The sequence below is a fragment of the Littorina saxatilis genome, linkage group LG12 (genome assembly GCF_037325665.1).
Source record: "Littorina saxatilis isolate snail1 linkage group LG12, US_GU_Lsax_2.0, whole genome shotgun sequence".
Classification (NCBI taxonomy): Eukaryota; Metazoa; Mollusca; class Gastropoda; order Littorinimorpha; family Littorinidae; genus Littorina; species Littorina saxatilis.
This window is the reverse complement of record NC_090256.1, coordinates 28076334-28090233: the sequence shown is the minus strand read 5'-3', so window position 1 is coordinate 28090233 and position 13900 is coordinate 28076334. Positions and strand designations below refer to the sequence as shown.

The 13900-nt window shown below is 41.6% G+C and overlaps 7 non-coding genes across 7 annotated transcripts; all 7 read left to right on the top strand.

Moving 5' to 3' along the window:
- Positions 1-4656: 4656 nt before the first annotated feature.
- On the top strand, positions 4657-4822 carry LOC138983389 (U1 spliceosomal RNA). Its single transcript, XR_011461126.1, has one exon. It is a non-coding gene; the product is annotated as a U1 spliceosomal RNA (small nuclear RNA).
- A 2871-nt stretch (positions 4823-7693) lies between these two features.
- Positions 7694-7859, top strand: LOC138983378 (U1 spliceosomal RNA). The gene has a single exon (XR_011461115.1). It is a non-coding gene; the product is annotated as a U1 spliceosomal RNA (small nuclear RNA).
- A 960-nt stretch (positions 7860-8819) lies between these two features.
- Positions 8820-8985, top strand: LOC138983375 (U1 spliceosomal RNA). The gene has a single exon (XR_011461113.1). It is a non-coding gene; the product is annotated as a U1 spliceosomal RNA (small nuclear RNA).
- A 956-nt stretch (positions 8986-9941) lies between these two features.
- LOC138983374 (U1 spliceosomal RNA) lies at positions 9942-10107 on the top strand. The gene has a single exon (XR_011461112.1). It is a non-coding gene; the product is annotated as a U1 spliceosomal RNA (small nuclear RNA).
- A 949-nt stretch (positions 10108-11056) lies between these two features.
- Positions 11057-11222, top strand: LOC138983373 (U1 spliceosomal RNA). Its single transcript, XR_011461111.1, has one exon. It is a non-coding gene; the product is annotated as a U1 spliceosomal RNA (small nuclear RNA).
- Positions 11223-12245: 1023 nt separating this feature from the next.
- On the top strand, positions 12246-12411 carry LOC138983372 (U1 spliceosomal RNA). The gene has a single exon (XR_011461110.1). It is a non-coding gene; the product is annotated as a U1 spliceosomal RNA (small nuclear RNA).
- A 955-nt stretch (positions 12412-13366) lies between these two features.
- On the top strand, positions 13367-13532 carry LOC138983371 (U1 spliceosomal RNA). The gene has a single exon (XR_011461109.1). It is a non-coding gene; the product is annotated as a U1 spliceosomal RNA (small nuclear RNA).
- Positions 13533-13900: the final 368 nt, after the last annotated feature.

Below are 13900 nucleotides of genomic sequence, written 5' to 3'. Positions count from 1 at the left end.
TCAAGGTTTCATCGAGCAGTGCCTCGGCTTCATGGTTAAGGCCAGACAGATGCAGAGTCCTCTCGACCTGATCGACTCCCTCTCAGCTACATACACACAACTCTCCAACACCAAGGTTGAACGCTTCATTCCGGGCGGCGCCACTCTGGCGCTGGGCGCCCTTGCTGGTGCCAAGCAGTTGTCCGTGACGGATATGAAAGCTGTTAAAACCACTTTTTAACCTATTTTAAATCTGCCCTTTAACTTACCTTCTTTGTGCGTGTTAAAATGGCTGAACAAGGTGAAAGCGGTCACGGATTTATCATATTACAGTGGAACTGTCGCTCTATCAACTCTAACTTCTCTCAGCTATATAATTATATATCAAATCACTCTGCTGACATCTTAGTTATCCAGTCAGTCAAGAGAAAACGCTCCCTACTGCCTTCTATAGATGGTTTTGACTTCCCTCCCATAGTAGAGCAAAAGGGCTCAGGGCAACTCATTCAAACAGCTATTTATCTAAAGTCTTCCTTAAATTACAAACCCTTTGCACCTCTCATCCCTAGTTCAGAAAATCTCAGTACATGTGCTGTTGAAATCGAAATAAAAGGATCCAAAAACCTCAACATAGTTAACATATATTACCCCCACGGGTGTAATAAAAAAGGAACTACCGACTGGCTAAAATCCCTGGATCATAGCAGGGCACACTGGTGCGTGATGGGTGATTTTAATAATCACCACCCTCTGTGGGACTCTGCTAACCCTAGATACAAACATGCCAATAGCAACCTTGCTGACGTCATTTTGGAAACTGACTTTTGTATACTAAACGATGGCTCGGCAACCAGACTTCCAGACAGAGCTGACCATTCCCCATCAGCAATCGATCTCTCCCTTTGCTCAAATGCCATAGTCACTGACATCGACTGGAACGTTTTCCCGGACGCCCTCGGCTCCGATCACTTACCCATTGTTCTTACCTTCCGCCACTTCGCCCCTAATCGCAATAACTCGGAGGTCAGAAAAAAGTACAATTACAAACAGGCAAATTGGGACAGCTTCCGTGCGGAGCTCGAGGGTGTCAGGGAGGAAACTCTCCTTACGGATGACATCGAAGCCTCTTACAATAATATACGTCAATGTATACTCACTGCTGCCAATAATCACATTCCGCTTAAATCAGTAAATCCTAACTGTAAGGCCAAAAGGAATGAGTGGTGGAATGCAGACTGTGATGAAGCCTTGGCAAACAAGCGATATCACATTAGGACATATCTCAGGCACTGCTCAGACGCTAACTTCACGAATATGAAGTCAGCTGAAATACAATTTAACCAGATCACCGCTGAGGCTAAACTTCAAAACTGGGAAAACTTTGTCCACAAAGAAACTAAAGATTACAAAGACTGTGGCAAAATCTGGAAGAAAATCCGCAGATTTAAATGTAGATACAGAACTAAAGAAAAGCCACTACTATCGGGTGATAAAATGACCACAACTGACTCTGAAAAGGCAAACCTATTAGCAGATACCTTTGCCAAAAATAGTCAATCAAAATCCCTAGATACTGAACGACTCAATTATAGGTTAGATCAGGAGAAGGGTTTCACATACCCCCCAGATGACAACCAGTTGCCTATAAACTGCATGTTTAAGGCAAAAGAAGTCCAAAACGCCATCTCTTCTGTGAAAGACCCAAAAAAATCCACAGGTTTAGACCCAATATCATATCACATGATAAAACATCTACCACCTAACTTTGTTAAGTTGCTCACTCAGTTTTTCAATCTATGCTGGTTAAAGGATACTATCCCCGCAGCGTGGTCAGACTCACAAGTAGTAGCAGTATTGAAGAGCGGAAAACCGGGCAATCTACCTGGCAGTTACCGCCCCATATCACTAACCCCCCACCTCAGCAAGATCTTTGAGCGTGTGGTGAACCAGAGGCTGGAGTTCCACCTCAATAAACACAATATCATTCCTACATGCCAGGCAGGTTTTAGGCAAGGTCGTTCGTGTGCGGACCACATTGTGCACGTCACTGAAAAAATCAAAAAGACCTTGGCACATAGTAATAATTCTCTTCTTGGAACCTTCTTTGATATTAAATCTGCGTACGACAGCGTCTGGCATGCTCGTCTACTCCTAAAACTCGGCAGAATCGGTGTCTCTGGCCACATGTACCAATTCATCAAAAACTTCATCAGCAATCGCAAGATGTCTGTCCGAGTGGGCTCTTCGGTGTCCGAAACCCATGCGCTGGACATGGGGGTTCCCCAGGGCAGTATCATCGCGCCAAACTTATTCAGCATCATGCTCTATGACATTACTTCTGTTAAGGTTGACGGTGCCAGTGTACTTCTGTATGCGGACGACCTCGCCTTAATAGACACTAATAGACCACGCCATAACAGAGTTACCAACACTGTTGACTTATCTTCTTACCAAATTAAAATCGACAACCTCTGTCAATATATGTACACCAACGGCTTCCAACTAGCCTCAAATAAAACAGTCTTTCTTGTTGTCTCCCGTAGACAACTGTACAGGAACTGCAGTATAAAGATAGGTTGTGATATTATCAAACCGAGCTCAGAAGTTAAGTTCCTCGGCGTTATCATCGATACCCGACTTAACTGGACCAGTCATATCGAACATCTGATCAATAAGGCCAACAAGGATCTTTATATCATACGCTACCTGGCGTCCCAATCCTGGGCCAGAGGACGTAAGTGTGTCACAGAGGTAGTGCGGGCATTAATTCGCTCCCGCCTCCTTTACGGGTGCGAAGCTTATTTCGCGACGCGCCCGGCGCTCATGAAAAAACTGGCTATTATAGAGTGCAGGGCGCTCAAAATAGCTCTGGGACTCTCCCAACAAGCGAGTAAGAGTCGAGTCTACAGCGAGTGTGGGTGGCTGCCCCTTGTGGATGAGATAAAACTCCGTTCAGCTCAGTATGCTGTCAGAGCCCACGCGGTAGAGAACTCTGCCTGCGAGGTCCTGACTGACTTTTTTCCTCAGCACCAAAATTATGAGGCCAACACCAAACATAGCACTCAACTCTTGGCCAAAACGCTACCCTTATCCGACACAGTAAACCGCATTCTAGCCAATAGCGGGGTGAAGGTCAGTGAGCTGGCCAGGGTCCCCCCGCCCTCCTACCCGCCTTGGCTTGAGGAAACCCCTACTATCATATACGACAGTGAAGATAATACTACCAAAAAAGATAACCCCGTCTACCTAGCTACTGTTACAAAAGAAACCCTAAACTACAAATTCTCGGAGCATTTAAAAGTCTTTACTGACGGATCCAAATTTGCAGACGGCAGCGTTGGCTGCGCCTTTGTGATCCCAGATCTCAAAATCTCAAGGAAATATACTCTTAATAAAGACATCTCCATATTCTCAGCCGAGCTATTTGCCTTGCTCATGGCATGCACTTTTATAAATGACCTCCCAGTCACACCGCGTGCGGTAGTTTTCTGCTCTGACTCGCGCTCTTCATTACAAGCTCTGCATCGAAACACATCAAATCGGGCAGAGCTACAAAGAGAAATCCTCTTTATATGTCACCAGTTAATCTCATCCGGCACATCCGTATCATTTCTCTGGGTCCCCTCTCACGTAGGGGTCCGGGGAAATGAACTGGCGGATGTCGCTGCCAAAGAAGCGGCAGAATCTAGCCCAGCTAACACTAACATCGGCTACTCAGTAACCGAGTTCTACAGTAAAATCCGTAAACTCATTCGAAGTCAGTACGTAACATCTCTGTCCTATCAACCCATTGATATGAACGATCTACACCCCGATCTCCCAACAAACCTCCTCACTATCTTCAGACGCCTCCGTGCCGGCGGCTGCCGCTTCCATATCTTTAACAAGTCCTGCCATTGTGGAGAACCCTATTCATTTCAACACATTTTCGCTCCATGCGCTACAAATAGAATTACCTTTAAAACCTTATATGACCATATGCAGCTCCATGGTCTGAGTCCCCAGGATTATCTGCGCAGTAGCAGTTCTCTAGGCTGGTCACACAGCTTGCTGCTGTGCCGACTGGTCAGGGACTCGGACATGGGGCTGTGGGTATAACTAAGCCCAGATTATCACATCAGCGTGTTTCAGTTTGAGGTCGAGTGGCTCCCGCCATCCCTCCTGATTCCAGCGACTACCTTCTAGACAACATATCCTCACCCAAGGCCCACTAGTCGCCAAACTGTACATATTGTTTTTATTACCACGGCCTTCGTGGCTTACATCTTAATCCTTTTATTTGTAAAAAGTTTTGAGATTTATTGTTCGTGCTCCTCTTACTTGCTCATCTATTTGGTTTTATTGGTGATCCTGAAAGGTTCCACTTTTTAACTCGATTTGAAATAAAAAAAAAATAATATTACAAGCCCGTTATTCAAGATATAGAATACAGACTTATAATTCTTACCAAGAAACATCTTAACTACTTTTCATTTTAACAAATTCCACAGAGCATTATCAACTTAACCCCACCCCCTGCCCTCCTCTCCTTATTTTTTGTTTCTTTCTTTCCTCTTTTTGAAAGCGGACAAACACTCAAGTCCTTAATGGCTCAAAACCGTAGGACTTTTAATATTAATTTTAAGGCAGTTTGAGAAATTGCTTTGGGTCGGGGTTTGTGGTGTTTCCGGATGTGGCATACTTACCTGGCACGGGAGACACCTTGATCAACAAGGGGGTACTCCTGGGGCGAGGCCTGTCCATTGCGCTACATGGGCGGGCTGACCCCTACGATCATCACAAATGTTGATGACTCGAGTGTGTAATTTCTTGGTGAGGGGGACTGCGTTCGCGCTATCCCCTGCAAGTGAAACAATGAAAATGAAAAGTCCACGAGAGATGAAAGTTTTACGCCCTCACGGCAAAGCCATTAGGGGCATGTTACACTGAAAAGTCCACCCTCCCCACTCACAATTTATATGCTCATTAAACCAAGTCAAATAAAAAAAAAATTAAATTGAAAAAGGATCTTTGATTTAAGGAAAAATCAGTATTTCCATCTGTAAAAAAATCAATAAAAATAAAAAGGGTACAATCTGTCCACTTGTTTGGGTTTATTGTTACATTCTGATATGATTGAGACCGTTTTGATAAGCCGGAGGTCTCAGACGGTCAAAGAAGTCAAGGAGTAGGCAGTACATGTTCAGGCGTGGGAAATGCATAAAGAGGAACAAAGGTCAAGGGAAAGCGTTGAAGAATGGATGGAGAAACACGTATAAAAGAAACAAGGAGCGAAGAGAACCCTGTGTGCGAAGCTTATTTCGCGACGCGCCCGGCGCTCATGAAAAAACTGGCTATTATAGAGTGCAGGGCGCTCAAAATAGCTCTGGGACTCTCCCAACAAGCGAGTAAGAGTCGAGTCTACAGCGAGTGTGGGTGGCTGCCCCTTGTGGATGAGATAAAACTCCGTTCAGCTCAGTATGCTGTCAGAGCCCACGCGGTAGAGAACTCTGCCTGCGAGGTCCTGACTGACTTTTTTCCTCAGCACCAAAATTATGAGGCCAACACCAAACATAGCACTCAACTCTTGGCCAAAACGCTACCCTTATCCGACACAGTAAACCGCATTCTAGCCGATAGCGGGGTGAAGGTCAGTGAGCTGGCCAGGGTCCCCCCGCCCTCCTACCCGCCTTGGCTTGAGGAAACCCCTACTATCATATACGACAGTGAAGATAATACTACCAAAAAAGATAACCCCGTCTACCTGGCTACTGTTACAAAAGAAACCCTAAACTACAAATTCTCGGAGCATTTAAAAGTCTTTACTGACGGATCCAAATTTGCAGACGGCAGCGTTGGCTGCGCCTTTGTGATCCCAGATCTCAAAATCTCAAGGAAATATACTCTTAATAAAGACATCTCCATATTCTCAGCCGAGCTATTTGCCTTGCTCATGGCATGCACTTTTATAAATGACCTCCCAGTCACACCGCGTGCGGTAGTTTTCTGCTCTGACTCGCGCTCTTCATTACAAGCTCTGCATCGAAACACATCAAATCGGGCAGAGCTACAAAGAGAAATCCTCTTTATATGTCACCAGTTAATCTCATCCGGCACATCCGTATCATTTCTCTGGGTCCCCTCTCACGTAGGGGTCCGGGGAAATGAACTGGCGGATGTCGCTGCCAAAGAAGCGGCAGAATCTAGCCCAGCTAACACTAACATCGGCTACTCAGTAACCGAGTTCTACAGTAAAATCCGTAAACTCATTCGAAGTCAGTACGTAACATCTCTGTCCTATCAACCCATTGATATGAACGATCTACACCCCGATCTCCCAACAAACCTCCTCACTATCTTCAGACGCCTCCGTGCCGGCGGCTGCCGCTTCCATATCTTTAACAAGTCCTGCCATTGTGGAGAACCCTATTCATTTCAACACATTTTCGCTCCATGCGCTACAAATAGAATTACCTTTAAAACCTTATATGACCATATGCAGCTCCATGGTCTGAGTCCCCAGGATTATTTGCGCAGTAGCAGTTCTCTAGGCTGGTCACACAGCTTGCTGCTGTGCCGACTGGTCAGGGACTCGGACATGGGGCTGTGGGTATAACTAAGCCCAGATTATCACATCAGCGTGTTTCAGTTTGAGGTCGAGTGGCTCCCGCCATCCCTCCTGATTCCAGCGACTACCCTCTAGACAACATATCCTCACCCAAGGCCCACTAGTCGCCAAACTGTACATATTGTTTTTATTACCACGGCCTTCGTGGCTTACATTTTAATCCTTTTATTTGTAAAAAGTTTTGAGATTTATTGTTCGTGTTCCTCTTACTTGCTCATCTATTTGGTTTTATTGGTGATCCTGAAAGGTTCCACTTTTTAACTCGATTTGAATTAAAAAAAAAAAATCATTTTACAAACCCGTTATTCAAGATATAGAATACAGACTTATAATTCTTACCAAGAAACATCTTAACTACTTTTCATTTTAACAAATTCCACAGAGCATTATCAACTCAACCCCACCCCCTGCCCTCCTCTCCTTATTTTTTGTTTCTTTCTTTCCTCTTTTTGAAAGCGGACAAACACTCAAGTCCTTAATGGCTCAAAACCGTAGGACTTTTAATATTAATTTTAACGAGAACCCTGTCTATCAAGGGAAGTCATCCATCTTGATTTTTAATGTTTTCTCGAAAGAGTTGTCTTAACTGAAAGGGTATTTCCATTGTGGCTCCTTGTGATCAAATAGCAATGCTCATTTTAACTCGCTGAAATAGGGCACCAGCAATTAAACAAAATGTAGCGTTTTATAGGTGTGGTGAACGTATGATTACTGATTCTAAAAGACAATAATTAACTAATGTAAGACAATATTTATTAAGCCGCAATCTTTAGAGATACAGAAGTACTCAGATCTGATTGGTTGCTAACAATAGACATTATAGTTGTCTTGAGCATAGTAGCTGTCCTGAGCATAGTAGCTGTTCTGAACATATTTTCCAGGACAGGGCTATGTTTTAATATTAATCAACAAAATATTGTAGTCATGTGAATATTTAAAATCAACATTACTACATGTATTTGTAACTATCTACACATGTTAGGTTTGGCTGAAGTATTTCTAATATAGGATTAAAAAAGATATTCAAGAAAAGTATATGTGTGAACAACACCACAGCAGTTTGAGAAATTGCTTTGGGTCGGGGTTTGTGGTGTTTCCGGATGTGGCATACTTACCTGGCACGGGAGACACCTTGATCAACAAGGGGGTACTCCTGGGGCGAGGCCTGTCCATTGCACTACACGGGCGGGCTGACCCCTACGATCATCACAAATGTTGATGACTCGAGTGTGTAATTTCTTGGTGAGGGGGACTGCGTTCGCGCTATCCCCTGCAAGTGAAACAATGAAAATGAAAAGTCCACCCTCCCCACTCACAATTTATATGCTCATTAAACCAAGTCAAATACATTTTTTTTAATTGAAAAAGGATCTTAGATTTAAGGAAAAATCAGTATTTCCATCTGTAAAATAATCAATAAAAATAAAAAGGGTACAATCTGTCCACTTGTTTGGGTTTATTGTTACATTCTGATATGATTGAGACCGTTTTGATAAGCCGGAGGTCTCAGACGGTCTAAGAAGTCAAGGAGTAGGCAGTACATGTTCAGGCGTGGGAAATGCATAAAGAGGAACAAATTAAGGTCAAGGGAAAGCGTTGAAGAATGGATGGAGAAACACGCATAAAAGAAACAAGGAGCGAAGAGAACCCTGTCTATCAAGGGAAGTCATCCATCTGGATTTTTAATGTTTTCTCAAAAGAGTTGTCTTAACTGAAAGGGTATTTCCATTGTGGCTCCTTGTGATCAAATAGCAATGCTCATTTTAACTCGCTGAAATAGGGCACCAGCAATTAAACAAAATGTAGCGTTTTATAGGTGTGGTGAACGTATGATTACTGATTCTAAAAGACAATAATTAACTAATGTAAGACAATATTTATTAAGCCGCAATCATTAGAGATACAGAAGTACTCAGATCTGATTGGTTGATAACAATAGACATTATAGTTGTCTTGAGCATAGTAGCTGTCCTGAGCATAGTAGCTGTTCTGAACATATTTTCCAGGACAGGGCTATGTTTTAATATTAATCAACAAAATATTGTAGTCATGTGAATATTTAAAATCAACATTACTACATGTATTTGTAACTATCTACACATGTTAGGTTTGGCTGAAGTATTTCTAATATAGGATTAAAAAAAGAAAATCAAGAAAAGTATATGTGTGAACAACACCACAGCAGTTTGAGAAATTGCTTTGGGTCGGGGTTTGTGGTGTTTCCGGATGTGGCATACTTACCTGGCACGGGAGACACCTTGATCAACAAGGGGGTACTCCTGGGGCGAGGCCTGTCCATTGCACTACACGGGCGGGCTGACCCCTACGATCATCACAAATGTTGATGACTCGAGTGTGTAATTTCTTGGTGAGGGGGACTGCGTTCGCGCTATCCCCTGCAAGTGAAACAATGAAAATGAAAAGTTCACCCTCCCCACTCACAATTTATATGCTCATTAAACCAAGTCAAATAAAAAAAAATTAAATTGAAAAAGGATCTTTGATTTAAGGAAAAATCAGTATTTCCATCTGTAAAAAAATCAATAAAAATAAAAAGGGTACAATCTGTCCACTTGTTTGGGTTTATTGTTACATTCTGATATGATTGAGACCGTTTTGATAAGCCGGAGGTCTCAGACGGTCAAAGAAGTCAAGGAGTAGGCAGTACATGTTCAGGCGTGGGAAATGCATAAAGAGGAACAAAGGTCAAGGGAAAGCGTTGAAGAATGGATGGAGAAACATGCATAAAAGAAACAAGGAGCGAAGAGAACCCTGTCTATCAAGGGAAGTCATCCATCTTGATTTTTAATGTTTTCTCGAAAGAGTTGTCTTAACTGAAAGGGTATTTCCATTGTGGCTCCTTGTGATCAAATAGCAATGCTCATTTTAACTCGCTGAAATAGGGCACCAGCAATTAAACAAAATGTAGCGTTTTATAGGTGTGGTGAACGTATGATTACTGATTCTAAAAGACAATAATTAACTAATGTAAGACAATATTTATTAAGCCGCAATCTTTAGAGATACAGAAGTACTCAGATCTGATTGGTTGCTAACAATAGACATTATAGTTGTCTTGAGCATAGTAGCTGTCCTGAGCATAGTAGCTGTTTTGAACATATTTTCCAGGACAGGGCTATGTTTTAATATTAATCAACAAAATATTGTAGTCATGTGAATATTTAAAATCAACATTACTACATGTATTTGTAACTATCTACACATGTTAGGTTTGGCTGAAGTATTTCTAATATAGGATTAAAAAATATATTCAAGAAAAGTATATGTGTGAACAACACCACAGCAGTTTGAGAAATTGCTTTGGGTCGGGGTTTGTGGTGTTTCCGGATGTGGCATACTTACCTGGCACGGGAGACACCTTGATCAACAAGGGGGTACTCCTGGGGCGAGGCCTGTCCATTGCACTACACGGGCGGGCTGACCCCTACGATCATCACAAATGTTGATGACTCGAGTGTGTAATTTCTTGGTGAGGGGGACTGCGTTCGCGCTATCCCCTGCAAGTGAAACAATGAAAATGAAAAGTCCACCCTCCCCACTCACAATTTATATGCTCATTAAACCAAGTCAAATACATTTTTTTTAATTGAAAAAGGATCTTTGATTTAAGGAAAAATCAGTATTTCCATCTGTAAAAAAATCAATAAAAATAAAAAGGGTACAATCTGTCCACTTGTTTGGGTTTATTGTTACATTCTGATATGATTGAGACCGTTTTGATAAGCCGGAGGTCTCAGACGGTCTAAGAAGTCAAGGAGTAGGCAGTACATGTTCAGGCGTGGGAAATGCATAAAGAGGAACAAATTAAGGTCAAGGTAAAGCGTTGAAGAATGGATGGAGAAACACGCATAAAAGAAACAAGGAGCGAAGAGAACCCTGTCTATCAAGGGAAGTCATCCATCTTGATTTTTAATGTTTTCTCGAAAGAGTTGTCTTAACTGAAAGGGTATTTCCATTGTGGCTCCTTGTGATCAAATAGCAATGCTCATTTTAACTCGCTGAAATAGGGCACCAGCAATTAAACAAAATGTAGCGTTTTATAGGTGTGGTGAACGTATGATTACTGATTCTAAAAGACAATAATTAACTAATGTAAGACAATATTTATTAAGCCGCAATCTTTAGAGATACAGAAGTACTCAGATCTGATTGGTTGCTAACAATAGACATTATAGTTGTCTTGAGCATAGTAGCTGTCCTGAGCATAGTAGCATATTTTCCAGGACAGGGCTATGTTTTAATATTAATCAACAAAATATTGTAGTCATGTGAATATTTAAAATCAACATTACTACATGTATTTGTAACTATCTACACATGTTAGGTTTGGCTGAAGTATTTCTAATATAGGATTAAAAAAGATAATCAAGAAAAGTATATGTGTGAACAACACCACAGCAGTTTGAGAAATTGCTTTGGGTCGGGGTTTGTGGTGTTTCCGGATGTGGCATACTTACCTGGCACGGGAGACACCTTGATCAACAAGGGGGTACTCCTGGGGCGAGGCCTGTCCATTGCACTACACGGGCGGGCTGACCCCTACGATCATCACAAATGTTGATGACTCGAGTGTGTAATTTCTTGGTGAGGGGGACTGCGTTCGCGCTATCCCCTGCAAGTGAAACAATGAAAATGAAAAGTCCACGAGAGATGAAAGTTTTACGCCCTCACGGCAAAGCCATTAGGGGCATGTTACACTGAAAAGTCCACCCTCCCCACTCACAATTTATATGCTCATTAAACCAAGTCAAATAAAAAAAAAAATTAAATTGAAAAAGGATCTTTGATTTAAGGAAAAATCAGTATTTCCATCTGTAAAAAAATCAATAAAAATAAAAAGGGTACAATCTGTCCACTTGTTTGGGTTTATTGTTACATTCTGATATGATTGAGACCGTTTTGATAAGCCGGAGGTCTCAGACGGTCAAAGAAGTCAAGGAGTAGGCAGTACATGTTCAGGCGTGGGAAATGCATAAAGAGGAACAAAGGTCAAGGGAAAGCGTTGAAGAATGGATGGAGAAACACGCATAAAAGAAACAAGGAGCGAAGAGAACCCTGTCTATCAAGGGAAGTCATCCATCTGGATTTTTAATGTTTTCTCAAAAGAGTTGTCTTAACTGAAAGGGTATTTCCATTGTGGCTCCTTGTGATCAAATAGCAATGCTCATTTTAACTCGCTGAAACAGGGCACCAGCAATTAAACAAAATGTAGCGTTTTATAGGTGTGGTGAACGTATGATTACTGATTCTAAAAGACAATAATTAACTAATGTAAGACAATATTTATTAAGCCGCAATCATTAGAGATACAGAAGTACTCAGATCTGATTGGTTGCTAACAATAGACATTATAGTTGTCTTGAGCATAGTAGCTGTCCTGAGCATAGTAGCTGTTCTGAACATATTTTCCAGGACAGGGCTATGTTTTAATATTAATCAACAAAATATTGTAGTCATGTGAATATTTAAAATCAACATTACTACATGTATTTGTAACTATCTACACATGTTAGGTTTGGCTGAAGTATTTCTAATATAGGATTAAAAAAGATATTCAAGAAAAGTATATGTGTGAACAACACCACAGCAGTTTGAGAAATTGCTTTGGGTCGGGGTTTGTGGTGTTTCCGGATGTGGCATACTTACCTGGCACGGGAGACACCTTGATCAACAAGGGGGTACTCCTGGGGCGAGGCCTGTCCATTGCACTACACGGGCGGGCTGACCCCTACGATCATCACAAATGTTGATGACTCGAGTGTGTAATTTCTTGGTGAGGGGGACTGCGTTCGCGCTATCCCCTGCAAGTGAAACAATGAAAATGAAAAGTCCACCCTCCCCACTCACAATTTATATGCTCATTAAACCAAGTCAAATACATTTTTTTTAATTGAAAAAGGATCTTTGATTTAAGGAAAAATCAGTATTTCCATCTGTAAAAAAATCAATAAAAATAAAAAGGGTACAATCTGTCCACTTGTTTGGGTTTATTGTTACATTCTGATATGATTGAGACCGTTTTGATAAGCCGGAGGTCTCAGACGGTCTAAGAAGTCAAGGAGTAGGCAGTACATGTTCAGGCGTGGGAAATGCATAAAGAGGAACAAAGGTCAAGGGAAAGCGTTGAAGAATGGATGGAGAAACACGCATAAAAGAAACAAGGAGCGAAGAGAACCCTGTCTATCAAGGGAAGTCATCCATCTTGATTTTTAATGTTTTCTCGAAAGAGTTGTCTTAACTGAAAGGGTATTTCCATTGTGGCTCCTTGTGATCAAATAGCAATGCTCATTTTAACTCGCTGAAATAGGGCACCAGCAATTAAACAAAATGTAGCGTTTTATAGGTGTGGTGAACGTATGATTACTGATTCTAAAAGACAATAATTAACTAATGTAAGACAATATTTATTAAGCCGCAATCTTTAGAGATACAGAAGTACTCAGATCTGATTGGTTGCTAACAATAGACATTATAGTTGTCTTGAGCATAGTAGCTGTCCTGAGCATAGTAGCTGTTCTGAACATATTTTCCAGGACAGGGCTATGTTTTAATATTAATCAACAAAATATTGTAGTCATGTGAATATTTAAAATCAACATTACTACATGTATTTGTAACTATCTACACATGTTAGGTTTGGCTGAAGTATTTCTAATATAGGATTAAAAAAGATATTCAAGAAAAGTATATGTGTGAACAACACCACAGCAGTTTGAGAAATTGCTTTGGGTCGGGGTTTGTGGTGTTTCCGGATGTGGCATACTTACCTGGCACGGGAGACACCTTGATCAACAAGGGGGTACTCCTGGGGCGAGGCCTGTCCATTGCACTACACGGGCGGGCTGACCCCTACGATCATCACAAATGTTGATGACTCGAGTGTGTAATTTCTTGGTGAGGGGGACTGCGTTCGCGCTATCCCCTGCAAGTGAAACAATGAAAATGAAAAGTTCACCCTCCCCACTCACAATTTATATGCTCATTAAACCAAGTCAAATACATTTTTTTTAATTGAAAAAGGATCTTAGATTTAAGGAAAAATCAGTATTTCCATCTGTAAAAAAATCAATAAAAATAAAAAGGGTACAATCTGTCCACTTGTTTGGGTTTATTGTTACATTCTGATATGATTGAGACCGTTTTGATAAGCCGGAGGTCTCAGACGGTCTAAGAAGTCAAGGAGTAGGCAGTACATGTTCAGGCGTGGGAAATGCATAAAGAGGAACAAATTAAGGTCAAGGGAAAGCGTTGAAGAATGGATGGAGAAACACGCATAAAAGAAACAAGGAGCGA